This window comes from Canis lupus, chromosome 16 (genome assembly GCF_011100685.1).
Source record: "Canis lupus familiaris isolate Mischka breed German Shepherd chromosome 16, alternate assembly UU_Cfam_GSD_1.0, whole genome shotgun sequence".
In the NCBI taxonomy this organism is placed as follows: domain Eukaryota; kingdom Metazoa; phylum Chordata; class Mammalia; order Carnivora; family Canidae; genus Canis; species Canis lupus.
Window position 1 is genome coordinate 22,484,463 of NC_049237.1, and position 24,402 is coordinate 22,508,864.

General features: G+C 37.9%; 1 protein-coding gene across 4 annotated transcripts in view; it reads right to left on the reverse strand.

The window, feature by feature from the left end:
- The window catches only part of PSD3 (pleckstrin and Sec7 domain containing 3), a 594,054-nt gene that overhangs the window by 419,935 nt on the left and 149,717 nt on the right, over positions 1-24,402 (reverse strand). The window lies entirely within an intron of this gene.

Below are 24,402 nucleotides of genomic sequence, written 5' to 3' on the forward strand. Positions count from 1 at the left end.
CCTAATTTAGTATGAGATTTCAGAATTAAACTTTTACAAATCAAGACTGCCTATATGATGCCAATTCTTATCACCATATCATATTTTATTGTTAGCTTTTATTAATTCCTAAATCCATGTGGAAGACAATACTATCAGAAGAACTGGTAACAATAGTTCCTTATTTGAAATAACTGTCTGTCATTAAGCAAATTCCAGTAAATCAAGAGTTTAAGTTTGGTTCTTAGATCTTAAAAATAAAAAACAAACAAAAAAACTCAATCCAATTTCAAGGTTACTGAAATTTAGTTTATATATGTCTATTGTCTCTATCCTAAGATACATCTGAACTTTTAAGCTTCACCCAGACAGATAAATAGAATCTAGGAAGATACAACGTGAAATAAATCCAAGTGAGCACAGAGGAGTGGTGGGCCATACCAAGACTGGTATGATGCCAGAGCTTTATGCTCCAAAATACTGTTAAAAAAAAAATTAACTCTACAGTGAAATGTAACATATTAAAGAAAACACAAAATAATAAAAAAGTAAAAACAAAACAAAACAAAAAAACCAACAGGCAATGGTCTCGCTTATTCCTAAGCTCCACAGTACCAAAATGAGACATATCTGAAGTACAGTTTTGGCACTCTCACAAATGTAATCTTACACCACTCAATCTGGAATGAATCACCTGATCAGTACTAGTTATATACTATGCCTGACAGGCCCCAGCCATCCCCTATAGGAAAGTGACTTTACAATAACCAACCCATTTTGTTGCCTACTATAACCTCCTTGTTCCATTCCTTTCTGCCTATTAAGTTTTTCATTTCATACAGCAAATTGGGACTCCTGTCTGTCTCCTATATTGGATGCTGCCTGATTCAAATTAATTTTTGCTCAAACTCTTAAAATTTTTAAGACCTGGGCTGCCTGAGTTGGTCTCAGTCACTTAGGTGTCCAACTCTTGATTTCAGCTCAAATCATGTTCTCAAAGTCATGAGATCAAGTCCCACTTCTGGGCTCCGTGTTGGGTGTGGAGTCAGCTAAAGATTCTCTCCCTTTCCCTCTGCCCCTCCTTCCTCTCTCCACCTCTCTTTAAAAAAAAAAAAAAAGTTTTTTTTTAAAAGATCTCAGTTTACCTATTAGCACTTTTACTGTTAATTTGTCCATATTTGTACAAATTTGCACATAAGTTATGCTAATTTTGTATTTTGTTAATTCCATGTTAATTTTGTATATATATGTATTTAACAACATACCACATAAAACAAAAATATTAGCCTTTATTCATTTATATTTCAGAGAATTATATTATTCAAGCTTTTCACATGCAATTTGTCACTAGGATCTTTGCTACCATAGCATCTTATTTTGATATATTACATCTTCAGTTCTGTCTTAAATTGAGATACAACAATATTTAAATCTGTGTGATGCTGTAACTGGAAATTCTATCCTAACCTACAGTATCCATTCGCTTTAGATGATACTCATAATGTAACCACTTACTCTATGTCCTTGGGAAGTCATCTTTAAAAGGCTACATTACAGTGACTTCTGACACTTACAACTCTAGGATCATTTCCCCAGAAATAATTACTAAACGTGTTTAAACATTTTCTTCTTTTTTTTAACCTGTTTTAGTGATTTCTGTAAACATCCCAACTAGCATTATCGGTAGTTGTTTCAAACTAATGTGCTTTCTCCAAAAAGTTCTTTGTTATTCAAAATAATAAAAACATCTCTAATATAGGAACAGTAAAAAACTTGAGTATAAGGCCACTCCAGGGATGCCTGGGTGGCTCAGCGGTTGGGCACCTGCCTTCAGCTCAGGTCGTGATCCTGGGATCTGGGATTGAGTCCCACATGGGGTCCCTGTAAGGAGCCTGCTTCTCCCTCTGCCTATGTCTCTGCCTCTCTCTCAGCCTGTCTCTCATGAATGAATGAATGAATGAATGAATGAATGAATGAATAAATAAATAAATAAATAAATAAATAAATAAATCTTCAAAAAAAATAAATAAATAAGGCCACTCCTTTTCTGACAAGCTTTTTAGGGAAACATCCTTACCCTAATTTGGGAGTATATAGGATATTAACTGCTTTTTACAGATCAAGAGTATGAAGCTGAAGAAACCTAGCTGACACACAATTAGAAGATAAGAAGAGCAAGAAACATCTCTCAGGCCAAAGTTTAAAAAAAAAAAATAAGGAAGAAGAAGGAATTTAGTTGCCAGCCCACATACAGAAGAGTAGAAGGAAACAAAATCATTAGATTATACTTCATTCTTATATCTTAATCTAGCACAGTTTGGGGATTTGAACTTTTATTTTCTTGTTGATTGTATTAACTTATTTTACCATAGTATTCATATCATGTTATTTTTATTAATATAAACCACATAAACATCATTTTTAGTAGTAATATAATTTAGTTATTGTCGAATGGTCTAGTTATTTCCAATATTATCCTTAGTAGATTCTTATACTGACAACTGGCTAATTAACATTATTCAGAATGTAATAAAAATATAAGCCCTCCAAAGATCCAAATGAAACTTCCATGAAGTCACTGATTTTTTTTATTTTGTTACCTGTTGTATCCTCATACCTCTGAGATCTCAGGAAGCACAAATATCAAAGCACAGGGCAGTTCAAGATGGCACAAAACTCTGGTTGTGTATAATTAGTGAGGAAAATGTTTACAGTCAGGAAACTGCCTTCATCACATATGGGGCCCAGGGTGGAATCAGAGCCCAAGGGTGCCAGGACAGCATTAGAAGGAAAGTAGAGTCTTGAGCTAAAGAGGTGACCTGAGGGGTCCTTATCCATACACAGAAGTAAAATTTGAAAGCAAATACTATGAGTAATTGAATCTCCCCTAACTTAGAAAAGTTGGTAAGTATCCAAATTGTATTCAAGTGGGCAACTAATGCTAGCCAGAAGGACTCAGTGAGCCATACTTAAATAATTATCTATCCTATAAACTCCTCTATTTGCTATCTCTATTTTCTTTCCTTCTTTTGGTAAGAGTTTCTGTTCAAAAATTCTCATCTTATCTCAACTACGTCAGTGTAAAATGTAAAGTTTCATCTCTCTGTAGGGAGCAATAAGGGCATCCATGAGCTAGATGGCAGGGAACCAAACTCTCCACTCAGCCCCCAAAACAGAGCAGAATCTGCTCAGCCAAAGGACAGAAGGGAATACCATTTCTTTTAGAAACTGTCCCCCCATTGGCTTGTATAGCAATATACCGTCCTGGTCCTGGTCATGGTTCTTCTGTCCTTTGATTATAGGTAGTATCCAGAACTCGATGGGATGAGCACTGGGTGTTACACTATATGTTGGCAAATCGAACTTAAATAAAAACAAATGTAAAAAAAAAAAAATCGATCAATTCTCAGCTTACTGCTCTTCTAACTTAGCATTCTTTGCCTTCTAAAATACAAGAGCTTGTAATAAATATTTATCATCCAAAAGACAAACTGGTATGGTGGCAAAGGCATCCTAATGAGTTAATACACATAAAGTGCTTAAAAGGGCACCCAGCACATAGGAAATATTTAGTACAAACTAGCTAATATTACTATTACTACTAGGAATCAGACTTTGCTCCATTACTTACTATATAATTTGGGCAAATATTTTTCTCTCTGAGCTTCAGCTTTCACGTATTATTTTTTTAAAAAATCATTAAAAGTCAACTTTTTTCCAGCCTTTTGTACTCACTAAAATAAAAATTTGCAATTAATTTTGATTCACAAGTCAAACAATGTAGTTACCTCACAAGGTTGCTAGAAGATTAAAACTAGAAAGGTCACATGATAAAGTAACTGAAAACCACAAAATGGTATTTGAAAGTAGGGCTCTACCCTGATAATTCCAGGTGTCCAGACCCAACATCTCTCCTAAGCTTCAGCCCACCTCACACCTCTGTTGAGCGGGAAATACTAATCATATGGAGACCACTATAGATAGAAAGAGAAAGACGTCAATGATTCAAATAGTTAATTCAGAAGCAACTATTAATCAGCCAGACCAGACATCTGGGGTGGGGTCTTGCCTTGGACTGCAGTAACAGAACAAGGAGAGAAAACAGGGGAACTCTGGACCAGTTTGCATTCAAGTACAAGAATGAAGGAAGCTGGGATGCCTGGGTGGCTCAGCGATTGGGGGCCTGCCTTCGGCTCAGGTTGTGATCCCTGAATCCGGGATCGAGTTCCGCATCAGGCTCCCTGCGAGGAGCCTGCTTCTCCCTCTGCCTGTATCTCTGCCTCTCTTTCTGTCTGTCTCTCTCATGAATAAATAAATAAATCTTAAAAATAAAAAAATTTTAAAAAAAAAGAGTGAAGGAAGCCAAACACAGAGGAAATCTTCCCAAGGAGAGTTAAGGGTCTTGAGGCTACATTCCTACATGTCAACCTAAGATAAGGACAACATATGAGAAACTCAAGTTAATGACAACATAATGAGAAAACAAATAGAGTGAACCACAGCTAGAAGCAGTTCACAAAAAAACTAGTTCGGTTGCACAGTGGTAGGGGTAGGGGGGATCTTAGGAGGCATCTAGGAGGGATGTGTGTTTCATGTGAAGAATGTAAAGGAAGAGTTTTGTATGATGGGCAAAACTTGAATCGGTATGTTCCAGGGAGCCTTTGGAAGCTGTGCCCTGTGCTGCTCCATAGCCAGTAATCAAACATGTGTTAAACATCCTCCTTATTTCACCAAGCCAACCCCCTGCCTTCAAGCTTTGAAAGGTGCTACCAGGAAAAAGGAAACCTGGACTGAGGAAATAAATTCTCTTTTCTGGGATCCTGTATGGGGTCTCAGGGCAGCCCCCCTTGAAATTGTACCTACCATCCCTGGAAAGTTGGGTCCATCCAGAGAAGCAGGGAAAAAGCAAAGAGTCAACAATACTAAACTACCTGACAGATGTCTCATGTAATATATTCAACATGTCAAAGTCATAGTGATCACCTTCCCTGAAAAACTAGCTTCTGAGAGAGAATTCCTATTTTGATGTAACATTAACTTCCCGTCACCTTAGAGTCCTCACATTTCCCCATTATCTTTAGTCTCCAAGACTATAACTAGTTCCTTAAAAGTCTTATGAGTCTATCCCTTCATTTATATTATTACTATCGCTTCTCTAGAGCAGGTACTATTGCTTTAGGAATTAGCTACTGGTCCTAAGCAGCCTCCCCACCTCAGCATGAATTCATATCCTCTAAAACACTCTAAGTAATTTTGCTATATTAATCTTCCTAAAGTACTTTTCTCATAGCATTGTTGTCACCACAGTCCCATTATATGCCTCCCTTCCCCCAAACAAAACAAAACAAATTCCCAGTGTGACTAAATTAAAGCTGTAATTCTTTAACTCAGGAATCAGCAAATCTTTTCTGCAAAGGACTAAATAGTAAATATTTTAAGCTCCATGGGCCATAAGGTCTCTACACAAATATGCAACTCTGCCACAGTAGCAAAAACAGCCACAGACAATAGTAAATTAATCCATGGCTGTGTTCCCATAAAACTATTAGGCAGTTATTCCTTCTCTTCCAACTATGCCTTACTCATCAGTCATGACCATCCCCACATAAGTTCTACTTCTCACTGAGGTCCTCCATGCTTGACCCGACTCTGTGATCATTCCCTCCTTTTTACTCTTAAAATATATATTGCCTATACTTTTCACTGGGTCCTTATATATTCATGATTTCATAATGCTTTCCCCACTTACTTTTTCACATTTTCTATATCCTAGACAACTACCCTACTGTTCAAAAGTTAAAAGGTACTCATTAATTCTTTACTAGGATGATGACAATGTTAAGTTACAAGGCAATCCATGGATATACGGACCCACAACATTTTTCACCACTCCTCATATTTATAAAGATTATAGAAAGCGATCCCTACACAGTAAATACGTCAATTTTTTAAAAGGAAGAAATAAAGTATAAATCAATCAGTTTGATCTTTTTAGTATGAGATATATCTTGCAAAAAACAATGACAACATACATTCAGTAACTGAACTACTTCACAGAGGTTATTTTACAATAAACATCTTATTAGTGTTGTTGATTTAGGATAATAGTTATATTTGTAAGACTAGGAAAATATAGTCCTTAAACTGATTTTTCTGTTTCCCACGTCTCAGAAGTGATTCTTAATTTTTTGGTATCGTGGATCTCTTAGAGAAAGCTATGGACCCTTTCCCAATAAGAAGCATCCAGATGGACATTTACAGAAACCTTGCATAAAATTTCTAGGGGGCTCATAGACCCTCTGAAGTTAAGAAATCCTCCCTCAGAGGGTTTCATGTTAGACATTTACAGCTCTCACTCACCTAAGAAATTTTCCTTTTAGTTCAAGTCATTCAAAAAAATGTCAATGCACCAAAGGGTCTGGGCAATATTTTTTTTTATACTGGCAGTATAAAAAAAAAATAGAACAAATAATTATACCCAAATCAGAAGATGTCAAAGATCATAAACAGAGGAAATGGAGAAATTTAGAGTTACAAGCAAATGGGTGGGCGGTGAGAGCAAAATACCAGGAAGGACTCTCAAGTTTCAATTTCATTTCATGGCTTGCTGTAAAACATCTCTATAAAATTCAAATTCAGAGATAAAAATGAGTTCCTAAATACCACTGGAATAACACACTGTCAATACAAGGGCAGCTAAATAAAACATTATAATATTCATGATACATAGTGGCTAAATTTTAATTTTCTTTCAATTAGTCTTTTTTTAAGACAAATTCATTAAATGTATTGTTAAACAGGATTTAATTTTTAATGTCTTGCACTTGGCACATGAGGAAACCAATATAGCACAAAAATCTAAATTTTAAGATTCAACATAAAAAAGTGAAAATCAAACTATCATAGAAGTAATCCATCATGAATATAATAGGTAAATTGAAGAATGTGGAATTTCAAAAATAGCCAAATTCCAGGCAGGGTCACAAGGTGTAGTGGAAGTCAGAATGACTGACTCAAAAGCTCTGTACTCTAAGGTACAGAAGGGGCCCTCAATCAGATTGAGAGGGATTAAATAAAGCTTCTCCGGACAGAGAGTAAGTAAAGCTTCTCAGGACAGACTGCAAATCACACCTTTCTGAGCTGATGCTAAAGGCCATGACCATTCATACCTTCACTCACCCCTCCACTGGAGTCAATATTCTACTGCTCTCCACATCACTCTCATCTTCTCCCAGAACACAATGTTCTCCCCATTCTTTCCCTATGTTCAAATACTAACTACCCTTTAAGACACAGAACACATCATCATCCCTCCAAGAAGCCTCTGATTATGCTTTTACCCACTGCTCTGTTCTCTCCTCTCCTGTACATAATATGATGACCACATCTCCTTGGCTTCCCATGCTGCTTCTGATCTTGACAGTCTGTCTCCTTTTATAACGTATGTCTGTCTCTACGCAGGATCTTTAGCATGAAATTAGTCATCTGTTCATGAGGTTTAAACCAATTATCTGGCACTTAAATACATCATTTTCTATTTAGTGGTTCCGAGTATACCATCTTGCTCATAAATTCATCAGCTTCCCATAAGTAGTGATTAGCAGTATTGGGTATGCAGCAAATACTCAATAAATATTTGTAAAGATTATTCAAATGTATTCAACAAGAGATACTTATTTCCTGCCCTTACTTTTTTCCTCTTATTTTTAAACACCTAGATATAAGAACCAGAGCTATTTAAATCTCACTTCCCAACACATTTTAGGGAACTTGCCACCACAAAGAATCTCCAGTCATTTTTCCTTTAAAAAGAACAGGGTGAAAAAAAAAAAAAAAAAAGAACAGGGTGTCAAGCTTCTTTTAAGAATTCTCTCCATTTTCACCAGGACTAACTCAAAGTTCACCATGCCAGCTGTTCCAAGGACAACTAAAGAGACCATATTTTAAATATTTAACAATGTGCATCAAACAGGCAAGCTCTCTAAACTGCTTTTTCCTTAGTACAGTTAGTTGGGTTTTACACTGAGCCATCCTTGTTCATTTGCTGGTGCGCCCTCATAATCAACAGAAATATTTTTGTAAAATTGTTTGTAGGTCTCCTGATATACTGAAATAAACTTATCTATTCCTTAGGATTGGACTCTGGCCTTGTCAGCACCACTGTCTTATCAAGTGAGTGAATACTGACTGGATACTCCAATATACGAACAGAACAGACACAACAAGGGGAAAAAAAACTATAAAAGAAAACACAGATAACATAGCAATGTATGAAAGGGTGCTTGGTCTTGCTCATTGCTCTCGTGTATCTTGCCAAGAAATCTCTAATTCTACAATGTCAACAGCAAATAGATATTTTAATTTATGTTTCAGTATTTTTATGTATTTTTTACTTTTATCACATTCCTGGCATTATAATTTCCCTCTGGATGAAGAGGCTTGGGTTGAGGAAGTTACACTGCAAGGAAACAAGGGCAGGCTGGATGCTCCAATTATAACAGATAAAAGATTTGAGACTTTTCAGTATCCTGAGACACAGAAGACTGCTCCATCAAGAGTCTGCTTTCTTCCTCATTTAATGGCCTTGTCATCAGCATTGCTACCAAAGGAAGGAACATGCATTAAATAATCTGATGCCTTAGGTCCTATCTCCTTTCCCTCTCAAACGAAAATACAAAGGGGTACTACACTGCATCAACACCTGTCAAAAAATAATCATCTACATGAGACCTCAGAAATCACACAGACCAACAAAACAAAAATGTTTTAAAAGGAAAAGTGGTGCCTTCAAATGGTATCTCACACAATAGTCCAATATGTAGAAGAGACAAATGAGGGGGTGCCTTTGGTTGACTGGGATAAGGCATGGACTCATATCAACGTCTCCTCGTTCCCCAAACCTCGGGGAGACATGAAGATTTTTGTTTCAAGATTAAAAAAAAAAGGGAAGAAAAAGTGAAGCCAAAAAGTTAAATAATTTATCCAATATCATACTACCAATGACTAAGTCAGAATTACAGTCCAGTTTCACGTAGATGGCAGCTGGGGGAACAGTGGCACCCACTCTGATTCTCTATGAAAACCTAGGACATTGTGGGAAGACTTAGGCTCGGAAGTCATGCTCAAGCTGGCATGCCAGCCCCATGCCTGTGAAACCTAAGGTTAAATTATTTAAATCTCAGTGAGTCTCATCCATGAAATAAAGTGGAGGAGGGAACACGACACTAGTATCAGAGGATCAGAGGATTCTTCTGAGGTTTAAACTAATATAAAAATTTTCAAAAAAAAAAATTTTCTAGTAGAGTATCTGTTACATAGCACAGAAACCAAAAACCTATTTGTTAAGGAAAATTTAGGACTTTCCACATTTGTCTTTCAATCGTTACATCTCCAGTAATACTGATTTCTTTGGAAGTTTTTGCAAAATTTATTTATATATGAGGGGAAAAAAAAAAAACAAATAGCATTCCAGACTGGGTTTCATGTATTATTTTAATGCATCTTATATTCAGGCAATATTATTATCAGCAGACTACTAAAATGTCCATCTGATGGTATAGTTGGTTAACATCTCTATTTCAAAAACTGAAGTGGATTTTTTTTTTTTTCCATAAAAATTCCAAAATCTTGGGATGCCTGGCTGGCTCAGTCTGTTAAGCATCTGCCTTCGGCTCAGGTCAAGGTCCCAGGGTCCTGGGATGGAGACTGTGTCAGGCTCCCTGCTCACCGGGGCATCTGCTCCTCCCTCTCCCTCTCACCCCTCCCCACTAGTGTTCTCTCTCTGTCTAGCCAAGTCTCTCTCAAATAAATAAAACCTTCAAAAAAAAAAATCCAAAATCTTTCATTTCATAACATAATGAGATTATGTATTTGTACACCACTGGAATTTTTATAAACCCCCAGATTAGATTAGGCAGAAAGAACAAAAGCATATTAGTGACCTCCAAATCTGCAGGAAATCTGCCTGCAGGAAAAGCACTGGACACCTTGACAACTGCTACTGGAAGTGCCACACATTCTGTCCACCAGAGGACAGTGTCGTCTCACTAGTAACAGAATGTGAACAATTTAGAACTCAGGAATACAATTCTGTAGTTTCAAAAAATTTCCTTCCAAGTTTTCGGGGGCGGGGGCGGGGGGGGGGGGGAATATCTACTCATTGAAGGAAAACCTAGAAATCTGTCATTAGGTATCTGTAATTAGGTTAAAGTGTTATCCTAAAAGATGGTCCAGTTTTCAAAATCATGTTGTGCCTATCAATTAATCAAACCTCCAGGTGTAGGATTATCCTAAAAGGAACAAAGACTCACCATGTCCTGGTCCACTGAGCTGAGGCCCCTGGGCTCTGACCAGTCCTCATCCTCACTCAGCCTGACATGAGAACGCTCAAGAAAGTGGTGGACAGTGGCAGGTGGAATAATGTTTCCTCACATATTTTAAACCATTTCATGCTGCTTAGGGCACACCAGTCCTGGTATTCAAATACTTGCCACTCTATACTCCAGAAAACATTCTCGCTTAGCAGTAAATACATGCAGAATTTTACTTAGGAGATGCAGTCACTCTTCTGTCTCAGTGACAAAAGCCACTGTGGACTGCCATGGGGTGAGGAGTCACTTCAAGGAAACAGCAACCATCTACCCTGAGTGATTTTAACAAGTCAGAAGACCACAAAGTTTAACCTAAACAACTTTAAACATACACACATTTCTCTATTTTATTGCATTCAGTTACCTCTTAATTTCTAGACACTCCAGTCTTAATCTTACTAGATTCATATATGGCATGAATTAATCCCTTATTAAAAGCCTTTCTCTCGTTTCCCAAATAATCTTCCTGTCCTGATTTCCTTCCATATTCCGCTAATCCTGCTTATTTTCCTTTAAATACTACATTCTCAGGGGCACCTGGGTGGCTCAAGGGCTGAGTGTCTGCCTTCAACTCAGGTAATGATTTTATAACAAATATTTTACAATGTCTCCTCCTTTATCATCCTGAAGTGACAATCAAAAATAATATAACCTGCCTAAATGTAAAGTTCAAGATAATTAATATAATAATTTATGGAATGTGGTACACTCAGCAGTTTACTAAATACAATACAAAAATTAAAATTATTTTCATTATGTAAGTACTTAGGTTAATCAGCTGCTTGCCTGCACCTAAGCACAGAGTTACCTGGACAGCAGGGCTTGAGCACAGACTAACAGGGTGTGAAGTGGACAACTCAACAGCAGGAACATGGCCTGTGGGACATGGTATTTTGAAACAGTGGACAATTTTTGTAAATTTCCAAACTAAGTAAAATCTTCCCTTGGTTCACATGATAGTTATAATCCTAGAAAATGCAGCGATATTTAAAATAATGCAGAAAACACTGTTTAGATATCCTAAGTACAGATCATTAAAAACACATTTTCTCCCCTATGGGACCATCCAGGAGGACACTTAAAGTCATGCAGCATATCGAACACTTCTTCCCTGTACAGAACTGTCCCAAGCACTACAGGATACTACCATCCCTGGTCTGACCCATGAAAGGCCAGTAGCCAACCTTCATTCCCAATCATTGTGACAATTAAAAACATCCCCACAAATTTCCAAAACCACTGCCTTAAAATAACCATCAACCTCCTCAAGCAATAAGAACAGAGGCAGCTGTATCAGGCTGCAATCTTACTTTCCCTCATACTACTGTCTGACGTTATAGTAACTCCAGAATCTTTACCTCATTCCACCTATACAAAAATGTTTTCCAAAGCAAACATTTACATACATACTAGCAAAACAAAAATTGCTGATGAAATTCCACATGAATAGACAAATTATCACAGATATGTGAAAACTTCTTCATCAATTCTTTAAAAATTAATGCACATTTTTATAATCAAATCACATTTTCCTATTGACATTACTTTTTAATTTCAGAGATGTCTTCTCATTTCACTGATGGGTCTTCAAACTGGCAGTGGTCCCTAAGCCCTTCGGTTTTGAATGTCTGTAAAATATATCCACAATCATAGTTCAAATGTATTGATAAATCCTTTTAGTAGTAAGAAAAATTTTAAATGCAGTTTTTAAATTCCAGTTAGTTAATGTACAGTGTAATATTAGTTTCATGTGTACAGTATAGTGATTCAGCACTTCTATACCATACCTGGTGCTCATCACAAGTGCCCTCCTTAATCCCCATCACCCAGTTCATGCATCCCTCCACTGACCTCCCCTCTGGTGACCATCAGTTTGTTTTCTATAGTTAAGATTCTGTTTCTTAGTTTGCACCTCTCTCTCTCTCTCTTTTTTCCCTTTGCTCATTTGTTTTATTTCTTTGCTCATTTGTTTTATTTCTTATATTTCACATATGAATGAAATCATATGGTGTCTTTCTCTGAACAACTTATTTAGCTCCATCCACACGTTGCAAATGGCAAGATTTCATTCTTTGTGATGGCTGAGTAATATTCCATTGTATATATATACAACTTCTTCTTTATCCATTCATCAGTCAGTGGACACGAGCTATTTGCATAATTTGGCTGTTGTAGATAATGCTGCTATAAACATCAGGGTGTATGTATCCCTTTGAATCAGTATTTTTAATACAGTGGTTCTTAAGCTTGTCTGTATAATAATCACCTGGAGGGCTGCTTAAAAATTTAGAGATGCCAGGCAGCCCAGGTGGCTCAGTGGTTTAGCGCTGCTTTCAAGCCTAGGGTGTGATCCTGGAGACCCAGGATCGAGTCCCACATCAGGCTCTCTGCATGGAGCCTGTTTCTCCTTGTGTCTGTGCCTCTCTCTCTCTCATTTTCTCTCATGAATAAATAAAATCTTAAAAAAAAAATTTAGAGATGCCTGAGTGCCTTGCCCAGAGATTCTGATTGCATAGGCCTAGAGAAGGTAGGGCCCAGGAATCTTCATTCTTTTTAAGAGTTCTATGAAAAGGTGATTTTCATGCTGGCAGGGCGAGATTCAGTTTTGTGCCTCCTGAAACTTGCCCAATTTGGGGTATTCTCATTAAGAGAAAGAAGAAAAAACTGCTATGTCTCTCAAGGCCTTGGAAAAGTCCTCTGCATTAGCTTCATGATATACCCCCTGCTGGATGCTAGTCAGGGTTGCAAAGTATGACATAATGAATCATTATTGCAAAACATGACTGAATGTGTCAAGTCTTACACTAGTATGACTTTGAAGCAGAGACCATAAGCTCAAAATGCCTACAAACTTCAGGTTACAAGCATAAGGCAGGCAAAACAGGAGACCACACAAAAGGGCTGGTGACCGCTGGTGAACCTGAGCTCCAACAGGGCCAGCTGCTACTTAGCATCAGTGCCCACTGAGCATTGCAGTCTCAAATTTTTAACAGAAGGTTGAAATCTGGGTTTTTGTATGAAATCTCCCAAATTTTAAAAGTTAGCTTAATTTTTAAATAAAACATTGGCTAAGCTAAACAAAGCATGAATGAAAGACAGCTGCATATAACCCTTGCTTTACAAAATAAAAGGGAAAAGACACCTTCTACCTAAAAATAAAAGGAAACTTAAGATTAGACAGTTGATTTAAGGAAGACGGAGAGCAATGCTGCCAAAGGCACACTTTGTAAAGCAGTCTGTACACTTGACAATAAAATATTTGGTTCAGGGATCCATCTCAAGGACCCAAATTTACTCTAAAACATCCCAACAGCACTCGGCAAGTTCTGCAAGTCAAGAACAGACTATCTCTCTAGTATGAAACACAGACACATTGAAACACTAGTATATGTTTGAAACACTAGTATGTGTTTGAATACACTAGTATTAAACACTAGACACATCTAGTATGAAACAAAGAAGAGAAATCCTTAAAAATGAATCCTTAGTGGCTAATAAGTACCTAAAATAAGTTTGATCTCAACTACATGTGGTGCCTTTAGTTTAGCGAGATAAAAGCTTTTTTCTAAATCACTATGCTGTACACCTAAAACTAATTTAACCTTATGTATCAACTATACTTCAATTTGGAAAAAAAAAAAAAGCTCTCTTTTCCGATTGAGATGTCCTGTTCTAAAGTTGATTGTATCCCACTCTCAAAGTCAAATCCTGTTCAGTATTTCAATAGGTGCCTTAAAAAAAATATAATGAACAATGGTTCAAAAAAAATGGATCTCCTAGGTAAAATTAAAATACTGTACTGAGCAGAGAGGAGGAACAAGCTTTTCAACATGCCCTCCACATTGATTTCTGCAACGTTCCTTAGCTATCTCAGTCCAAGAAACACCAGGCAGTTCTGAGGAGGTGGCTGAGGCTACCAGTATACAGTTCATTGCGCACGTATGTGGACCAAGCCAGGAGAAGATGAAATGCTGGATTATCATTACCCAAAATGCTACCCAGAGACAAAGATTACAGTCACTTCCTGGCCTACTTCACCACGCCAAAACAGACCACTGAAGACTACAGCCTATCCAGCAGGGTCTATGCAATAGCTAAAATAACAGAGGACATCTGGACATTTGGCCAATTTAATAAGGGCCAAGGATTGGTGAGCTAGTCTAATATATACTTGTGTATCATACTGTAAAATTATCTTTCTGCTTCCCATCATGGGTGGGAAGGAGGCTGGGAAGGGTAAAGGAAGGAGCAAACTAAAAACAATGTGCCAAAGACAGAGGATTTACCAAAGGACTAGGCATAAAATAACAAACCAACTTGTATCTGTGATGAAGACAAGAAAATAATACAACAGAAGACCCTAGAGTTAGTGGATTTGTCATTTGTTACTTCAAACGTTTGTGGTTTTCTACACCAACCCACATTTTTCCTAAAGCAATGTCTCCTAGCTTTCCTGGGTCCCGGGTCCAGATGCAATGAATAGGGTTAGGCTGCAATGCTACTTTGTTTGCATCCTGCCTTCCAGGAATTTGGTGTGAATGGGGAGGAGGTCAACACAATCAAAAAGATGCTCCACATTTACCCAAAACCTTCCATCATTAAGAATTATTCAGCTGCCTTCTCACACCAAAAGCAAAGGAAGGAAACCAAGGAAAAAAGGGAAAAACAATTAAAAGATCATGAGGAAAGGTTAAGGGAAATAAATGACAGCCTCAGAAGGAAAAATCTACATTTAATGGGGTTCCAGAGGGCACCAACAGGGACAGAGAACCAGAAAGTGTATTTGAACAAATCATAGCTGAGAACTTCCCTAACTTGGGGAAGGAAACAGGCATTCAGATCCAGGAGACAGAGATACCCCCCTAAAATCAATAAAAGCCATTCAACACCCCAATATTTAATAGTGAAAATTGCAAATTCTAAAGATAAAGAGAAGATCCCTAAAGCAGCCAGAGACGAGAGATACCTAACCTTTATGGGGAGAAGTATTAGGTTAACAGCAGACCTTTCCACAGAGACCTGGCAGGCCAGAAAGGGCTGGCAGGATATATTCAGGATCCTAGATGAGAAGAACATGCAGCCAAGAATACTTGATCCAGCAAGGCTCTCATTCAGAATAGAAGGAGAGATAAAGACCTTCCAAGACAGGCAGAAAATGAAAAGACTATGTGACCACCAAACCAGCTCTGCAAGAAATATTAACGGGGACTCTTTAAAAAAAAAGAGGAAGTCCAAGGAAACAATCCACAAAAACAGGGACTGAGTAAGTACTATGATGACACTAAATTCATATCTTTCAATACTAACTCTGAACGTGAATGGGCTGAACGATCCCCTCAAAAGGCGCAGGGTTTCAGACTGGATAAAAAAGCAAGACCCATCTATTTGCTGTCTACCAGAGACTCATTTTAGACCTAAGGACACCTACAGCCTGAAAATAAAAGGTTGGAGAACCATTTACCATTCAAATGCTCCTCAAAAGAAAGCAGGGGTAGCTACCCTAATATCAGATAAATTAAAGTTTATCCCAAAGACTGTAGTAAGAGATGAAGAGGGACACTATATCAGACTTAAAGGACCTATCCAACAAGAGGAACTAACAATCATGAATATTTATGCCCCGAATGTGGGAGCTGCCAAGTATATCAATCACTTAATAACCAAAGTTAAGACAAACACACAGGATTTTTTTAAAGATTGATTGATTGATTGATTGATTGATTGATTGATTGATTTATGTATGTTAGACATAGAGAGGGAGAGAGACAGAGGCAGAGACACAGGCAGAGGGAAAAGTAGGCTCCATACTGGGAGCCCGATGCAGGACTCAATCCCGGGACTCCAGGATTGTGCCCTGAGACAAAGGCAGGGGCCAAACAGCCGAGCCCCCGAGGGATCCCCAAGACAAAATTAGATAATAATATGCTAATACTGGGAGACTTGAACACAGCACTTTCTGTAATTGACAGATCTTCTAAGCACATCTCCAAAGAAACAAGAGCTTTCAATGATACACTAGACCTGATGGATTTTACAGATATTTACAGAACTTTATATCCAAATGCAACTGAATACACATTCTTCTCAAGTGCACATTGAACCTTCTCCAGAATAAACCACATACTGAGTCACAAATCAGGTCTTAACCGATACCAAGAGATTGAGATTGTGCCCCGCATTTTTTCAGACCATAATGCTGTGAAACTAGAACTAAACCACAAGAAGAAGTTTGGAAGGAATTCAAACACGTGGAGATTAAATACCATCCTGCTAAAAGATGAAAGGGTCAACCAGGAAATTAGGGAAGAATTAAAAAGATATATGGAAACTAATGAGAATGAAGATACAACCGTTCAATATCTTTGGGAAACACCAAAGCAGTCCTAAAGGGGAAATACTTGGCAATACAAGCATCCATCCAAAAACTGGTAAGAACTCAAATACAAAAGCTAACCTTGCACCTAAAGGAGCTGGAGAAAGAACAGCAAACAGATCCTACACCCAGCAGAAGACTGTTAATAAAGATTCGACAAAGCTCAATGAAATAGAGACCAGAAGAACTGTGGAACAGATCAACAAAACCAGGAGTTGGTTCTTTGAAAGAATTAATAATATAGATAAACCATTAGCCAGCCTTATCAAAAACAAATGAGAAAAGATTCTAATTAATAAAATCATGAATGAAAAAGATCACCACCAATACCAAGGAAATACAAACGATTGTAAAAACATATTATGAGGAGCTATCTGCCAATAAATTAGGCAATCTAGAAGAAATGGATGTATTTCTGGAAAACCACAAGCTACCAAACTCGAACAGGAAGAAATTGAAAACCTGAACAGGCCGATAACCAGGGAGGAAAATGAAACAGTCATCAAAAACCTCCCAAGACTCAAAAGTCTAGGGCCAGATGGCTTCCCACGGGAATTCTATCAAACGTTTAAAGAAGAAACCATACCTATTCTCCTAAAGCTGTTCCGAAAGATAGAAAGAGATGGAGTACTTCCAAACTCATTTTATGAGACCAGCATCACCTTAATTCCAAAACCAGACAAAGACCCCACCAAAAAGGAGAATTATAGACCAATATCCCCGATGAACACAGATGCAAAAATTCTCAACAAGATACTAGCCAATAGGATCCAACAATACATTAAGAAGATTATTCATCATGACCAAGTGGGATTTATCCCCAGGATGCAAGGCTGGTTCATACTCGTAAAGCAATCAGTGTGATAGATCATATCAACACAAGAAAAAACAAGAACCACAGGATCCTCTCAATAGATGCAGAGAAAGCATTTGACAAAATACAGCATCCATTCCTGCTCAAAACTCTTCAGTGTAGGGATAGAGGGAACATTCCTCAGCATCTTAAAAGCCATCTACGAAAAGCCCACAACAAATATCATTCTCAGTGGGGAAACACTAGGAGCCTTTCCCCTAAGATAAGGAACATGACAGGGATGTCCACTCTCACCACTGGTATTCAACATAGTACTAGAAGCCCTAGCCTCAGCAATCAGGCAACAAAAAGAAATAAAAGGCATTCAAAATGGCAAAGAAGAAGTCAAACTCTCCCTCTTCGCCGATGACATCATACTGTACCTAGAAAACCCAAAAGACTCCACCCCAAGATCGCTAGAAGTCGTACAGCAATTTGGCAGTGTGGCAGGATAAAAATCAATGCCCAGAAATCAGTGGCATTTCTATACACTAATAATGAGACTGAAGAAAGAGAAATTAAGGAGTCAATCCCATTTACTATTGTTACCCAAAAGCATAAGATACCTAGGTATAAACCTAACCAAAGAGGTAAAGGATCTATACCCTAAAAACTACAGAACACTTCTGAAAGCAATTGAGGAAGACACATCATGGATTGTAAGAATTAATATTGTGAAAATGTCAATGCTACCGAGGGCAATTTACACATTTAATGCAATCCCTATCCAAATACCATGGACTTCCTTCAGAGAGTTGGAATAAATCATCTTAAGATTTGTGTGAAATCAGAAAAGACCCCAAATAGCCAGGGGAATTTTAAAAAAGAAAACCACAGCTGGGGGCATCATAATGCCGGATTTCTGGTTGTACTACAAAGCTGTCGTCATCAAGACATGTGGTACTGGCACAAAAACAGACACATAGGTCAATGGAACAGAATAGAGAATCCAGAGGTGGACCCTCAACTTTATGATCAACTAATATTCAACAAAGTAGGAAAAACCATCCACTGGAAAAGACAGTCTCTTCAATAAATGGTGCTGGGAAAATTGGACATCCACATGCAGAAGAATGAAACTAAACCATTGTCTTACACCATACACAAAGATAAACTCAAAGTGGATGAAAGATCTAAATGTGAGGCAAGAATCTATCAGAATCCTAGAGGAGAACACAGGCAACACTATTTTTGAACGTGGCCACAGCAACTTCTTGCAAGATACATCCATAAAGACAAGGGAAACAAAAGCAAAAATGAATTATTGGGACTTAAGATAAAAAGCTTCTGCACAGCAAAAGAAACAGTCAATAAAACTAAAAGACGTCCTACAGAGTGGGAGAAGTATTTGCAAATGACGTATCAGATAAAGGGCTAGTTTCCAAGATCTATAAAGAACTTCTTAAACTCAAAAGCAAAGAAACAATCTAATCATGAAATGGGCAAAAGACATGAAGAGAAATCTCACAGAGGAAGACATAGACATGGCCAACATGCACATGAGAAAATGCTCTGCATCACTTACCATCAGGGAAATACAAATCAAAACCACAATGAGATACCACCTCACACCAGTGAGAATGGGGAAAATTAACAAGGCAGGAAACCACAAATGTTGGAGAGGATGTGGAGAAAAGGGAACCCTCTTACACTGTTGGTGGGAATGTGAACTGGTGCAGCCACTCTGGAAAACTGTGTGGAGGTTCCTCAAAGAGTTAAAAATAGACCTGCCCTACGACCCAGCAATTGCACTGTTAGGGGATTTACCCCAAAGATACAGATGCAATGAAACGTCGGGACACCCGCACCCCGATGTTTATAGCAGCAATGTCCACAATAGCCAAACTGTGGAAGGAGCCTCGGTGTCCATCGAAAGATGAATGGATAAAGAAGATGTGGTTTATGTATACAATGGAATATTACTCAGCCATTAGAAATGACAAATACCCACCATTTGCTTCAACGTGGATGGAACTGGAGGGTATTATGCTGAGTGAAGTAAGTCAATCGGAGAAGGACAAACAGTATATGTTCTCATTCATTTGGGGAATATAAATAATAGTGAAAGGGAATATAAGGGAAGGGAGAAGTAATGTGTGGGAAATATCAGAAAGGAAGATAGAACATAAAGACTCCTAACTCTGGGAAACGAACCCGGGGTGGTGGAAGGAGAGGAGGGCGGGGGGTGGGGGTGAATGGGTGATAGGCCCTGAGGGAGGCACTTGATGGGATGAGCACTGGGTGTTATTCTGTATGTTGGCAAATTGAACACCAATAAAAAATAAATTTATTATTAAAAAAAAAGAGAGTAGATCTTAAATATTTGCTTAGAGAGTAGATCTTAAATATGCTCACCACAAACAAAAAAGAACAGAAAGAAATAGTGACTATGTGACATATACATGTGCTAACTAAACTTAATATGGTAATCACTTCACAATATATTTATATATCAAGTCATCACATTATATACCTTAAAATTACACAATGCTATCTGTCAATTATATGTCAATAAAACTGGAAAAAAAAGAATTATTCAGGCTTCTGGGTTACTATGACAGACAAGGACACAAGTTTGCCTCCTCTCATTTTCTAAGTCCTATTAAAATGAAAACAGGGACGCCTGGGTGGCTCAGTGGTTGAGCATCTGCCTGCAGCTCAGGGCACGATCCTGGGGTCTGGGGGATCAAGTCCCACATTGGGCTCCCCACAGGGGGCCTGGTTCTCTCTCTGCCTATGTCTCTGCCTCTCTCGCTGTGTCTCTCATGAATAAATATATAAAATCTTTTTTAAAAAAATAAATAAAATGAAAGCAAATTTCAAAAGAAAATAAATGTGTTAACAATGCTGAGAAAAAGAGGAAAATTATTAAGCCAGAAATTTTAATGAGTCTTTCAGACTGAAAAGGATAGGGTTATAGTCACAGGTAAAATAAAGCAGAAATCACAACCAAGACCTTAACCCAGAAGGGTTCAGATAAAGCCCAGAGAAACAAAAAGCCCAGGGTTGACAGGTGTCCATACCTAGAATGGGAAGAAGAATAGATGTCACTCTGATTAACTGAAGAATTATCTATAAAACAGCTTCCCATGTTAGACCCTCTCCCACCATCCTCCCTACCTAGAGGCTTGGTGGTCTCTAAGCACTTAGCCTGATTATAGCAGGCAGTCCACCGGCCTACCCCGTACCAGTTGACAAATCTCAACTCATCAAGATTCTTCTCAGCCCTCTCTATTTACAAGAAAGAGGACTGCTGGGGATGCACTCCACACATATAGAGAAATTCTAGGTATCTATCTTTGGGTACTCAGTCTTTTAATTCATACCATATGGATGGGAAAAGAATAACTCCAACAGACTTTTGAGGAAAGACAGCAGCTTCCAAGAGAAGTTCCAAAATTTAATAAAATAGAACTGACTCTGGATGAAGTAGAAATTATATGAACAGAAGGTAATCTTAAAAAACAAATATGATTAATTCTTTAGAGATTCAACATAAAATGGATACATAAAAGAGATTACAATGAAAATTGAGTGATCAGAGAATGAGAAACATCTTTTGAAATTATAAATATAATTATCAAAGTGAAACTTTTATTAGAAAGAATATAAGGTAATATTTTAAAATAGAGAAAAATAAGAGACACTGACCATTAACCACATCCTAGCAAACCAACATCCATGTAATAGGATTTTTTTGTGTGTGTAACAGGAATTTTGAAGTAAAAACCATCAAAAAAGTGGAGAGGGAATAAAAAAAGAAAAAATAGAACAAATGTTTCCAGAGCTACAGAAAAATACAACTGAAAGAGCTCAACAGGTGTCATGTAGAAAGTACGATGAAAGATTCACGCCTCCGGACACATCAGAGGACAGTGGTAAAAAGAATACTTAAAAGTTTCCAAAGAGAAAGAGCAGATGGCATATAAAGGAGCAAGCATCAGAATGACATCAGTACCAATGGGCGCAACAGAAAGTGAAGCAGTAACATCAGACTTTTTAAAGGAACCTAGACATTCACTCTGGAAAAAAACAACAAAGCATAAAAACAGGATAGTCATTTTCTGACATACAAAGCTGAGAAATATTACCAATCCCAGAACTTCTCCAAAAGTATTACTAAAGGTTAAAGGACATACTCCAGCCATAAAAAAAAAAAAAAAAAAAAAAAAAAAAAGATTCCAAGAATGAAATGTGGAATCCAAGAAGTAGTAAGTACATCTAATCAAGAATGCAATAAACAACAAAAAAGTTATGTTAGGGATGCCTGGGTGGCTCAGTGGTTGAGCATCTGCCTTTGGCTCAGAGCGTGATCCCAGGTCCTGGGATCGAGTTCCTCATCGGGCTCCCCACAGGGAGCCTGCTTCTACCTCTGCCTGTGTCTCTGCCTCTGTGTCTCTCATGAATAAATAAAATCTTTTTAAAAAATTCTGTTAAAACCTAAGTAGAATATCTGGATAAAGGCCTAGAAAACTTTTGGCACAAATTAGCACAAGTTGTCAGAAGGTTCTAAGGATGTGTTCAAGATGAAAATGAATGACCTGTTACAAATAATACAGATATACCTAGTGATAAAGTGAAGACATAACAACTGATGAATAAATTATAACAATCTGTTGGCCCCGCCCCTCACTCTTTTCTCCCTGCTGCTCTGGTCAACTGTATACCCATGAACGGCAGGCTGTCGACACAAGATCTACTTCTGTTTCACATCAGATCCAACCCCATGAACGGCAGGCAGCTAACACAGGATCTACTTCTGTTTCACATCAGATCCAACCATGTTAACATTCTGCTAATGCTGATGCTGGTTTTAAATTCTTAGAGTCAATGTGTAGCAAAACACAAAAGATTTTGTCATATTACAGAACAGAAGATTGTGCCATCAGTTCCTGTAGAAGTAAAGATGAGTTGGATGGAGGCTTAGCATGGGGAAGGGGGAGACAGAAGGGGAAATGCAGAGGTGCTACATTCTCATTTTATAGAAGGTTGTGAGATGACTTTTTAGAACGGATGGCTGAAGAAACAAAGTTTGAAATATTAATATTTGTAACCAAGTAAATAATAAAAACACAACTTTTGTTACGGGGTATGGGTAGAATATAATATGAGTCAAATTTCTGATTTTTCATATTATAGAATTAATATTTTTTAATAATACGTTTCAAGTAGATAAGAAATACAGATGTAAGCATATTATCTATAAGGCAATTACACTAAAAGCTTTTTTAAAAAGGAAAAGAAAAAAAGTTGAATAAAAAAGCAATAATGAGTCAAAACAGCAATCACTGTCACTGGGAAGAATAACTGGAGGAGACTGTGGTGGGGTCCTCACTTGGAGCAGTGAGGGGTAGGGCTCCCGGGGTTTAGAGAGAGATTGGGAGACCCGTGTTGGCAGGCAGCATGCCTCAAGGAAGGGAATGGAGAGTGGTACAGAAGGTGACTCTCTTTTCTGGCCATGCATGACTGGGTAAAAGTTATAGGTTTCAGATTATACACACATATCATTTGGATAATTTTGTTCATTACTCTAGTCCAAAACCTATAACAATGTCTGCTACAGAGTAACCACTCATATATTTACTGAACAAGGAAGAAACAAGAAAAGAAGAAACATTTGTGCACTCTAGGGTATGGAACATACAAACAAAAAAAAATCAGAACTGGGGCACCTGGGTGGCTCAGTGGTTGAGCGTCTGCCTTTGGCTCAGGGTTTGATCCTGGAGTCCTTGGGATCGAGTCCCACATCGGGCTCCCTGCCTGGAACCTGCTTCCCCCTCTGCCTGTGTCTCTGCCTCTCTCTTTCTGTGTCATGAATAAGTAAATAAAATCTTTAGAAAAAAAGGAGAACTTTACCAAAATGAGACCATATTGCTGGGAATTACTGATGTTCTTCTCTTCTCCTTCTTTTTACTTCTCTATAGATAACATTTGATAAGCAGGGGGGAACGCGGGCTTCAAAAAAGAGTTCATCAGCCCCCACCAAATGTAAACTTAATAATGTGCACCTAATCTCACATTGTGGAATTTTTTTTTATTCCCCTATCTACATATTTTTTTATTTTCTGTATGTTGTATTTGGTTCATGTTCAAATATGTGTTCTCTACTTCATACTTTGCTCTTTCATCATAATGGTTTCTTTCCCCTCTTTTATCTTTTAAACAAACCAATTTTACAATTTCAAAATATTCTACTGCCTCTAGTTCTTTGGGTCTTGATACCCTATTTGTTGTGCATCTAGGGACTTCCCTTCCTTCCATGCAAGTTCCTTCCTTTTTGCAATTTATACCATTTTATTGTGAGTTGATCAATGTTATGGATTACAGACTTATTTATTAATATGAGTTTTCTACGTCCTGAGCTGTGAAATGATTTCTCAGTGGTTTTGCATTTACTTTGGGAATACTCTGTGGGTTTTCCCCAGTCTGTGAATGGAGTGGGGAGGCCAACAGGGGAGCTCTCATGCTCTACCACTGGCCAACTGCAGACCTCAACATGAAGGGAGACGCTGTGGTTTCACAACAGGAAAAAGCTTACTTCATGATTCCAGCGGGAAAAAGGAAGAATTTCTCATTGGCCAGCAATAAGCTCAGCCAATAATGCCACAACTCAACCAATGAGAAATGTCACCACCTTAAGCTCTCACTTTCTTCCAACAGACTTTTGTTAAAAGCAGCCCCTTCCAACTTCCTTTCTCGCTATAAAGTAAGGTTCCTCTCCTTGGATCTGCTATGTTTTACCATAGTTTGCGTGTCCCAAACTGCAATCGCTCTACTATTCCTGAATCAGCTGATTTGCTAGTAAAGTTAAGAGGCTCTTTTACTTT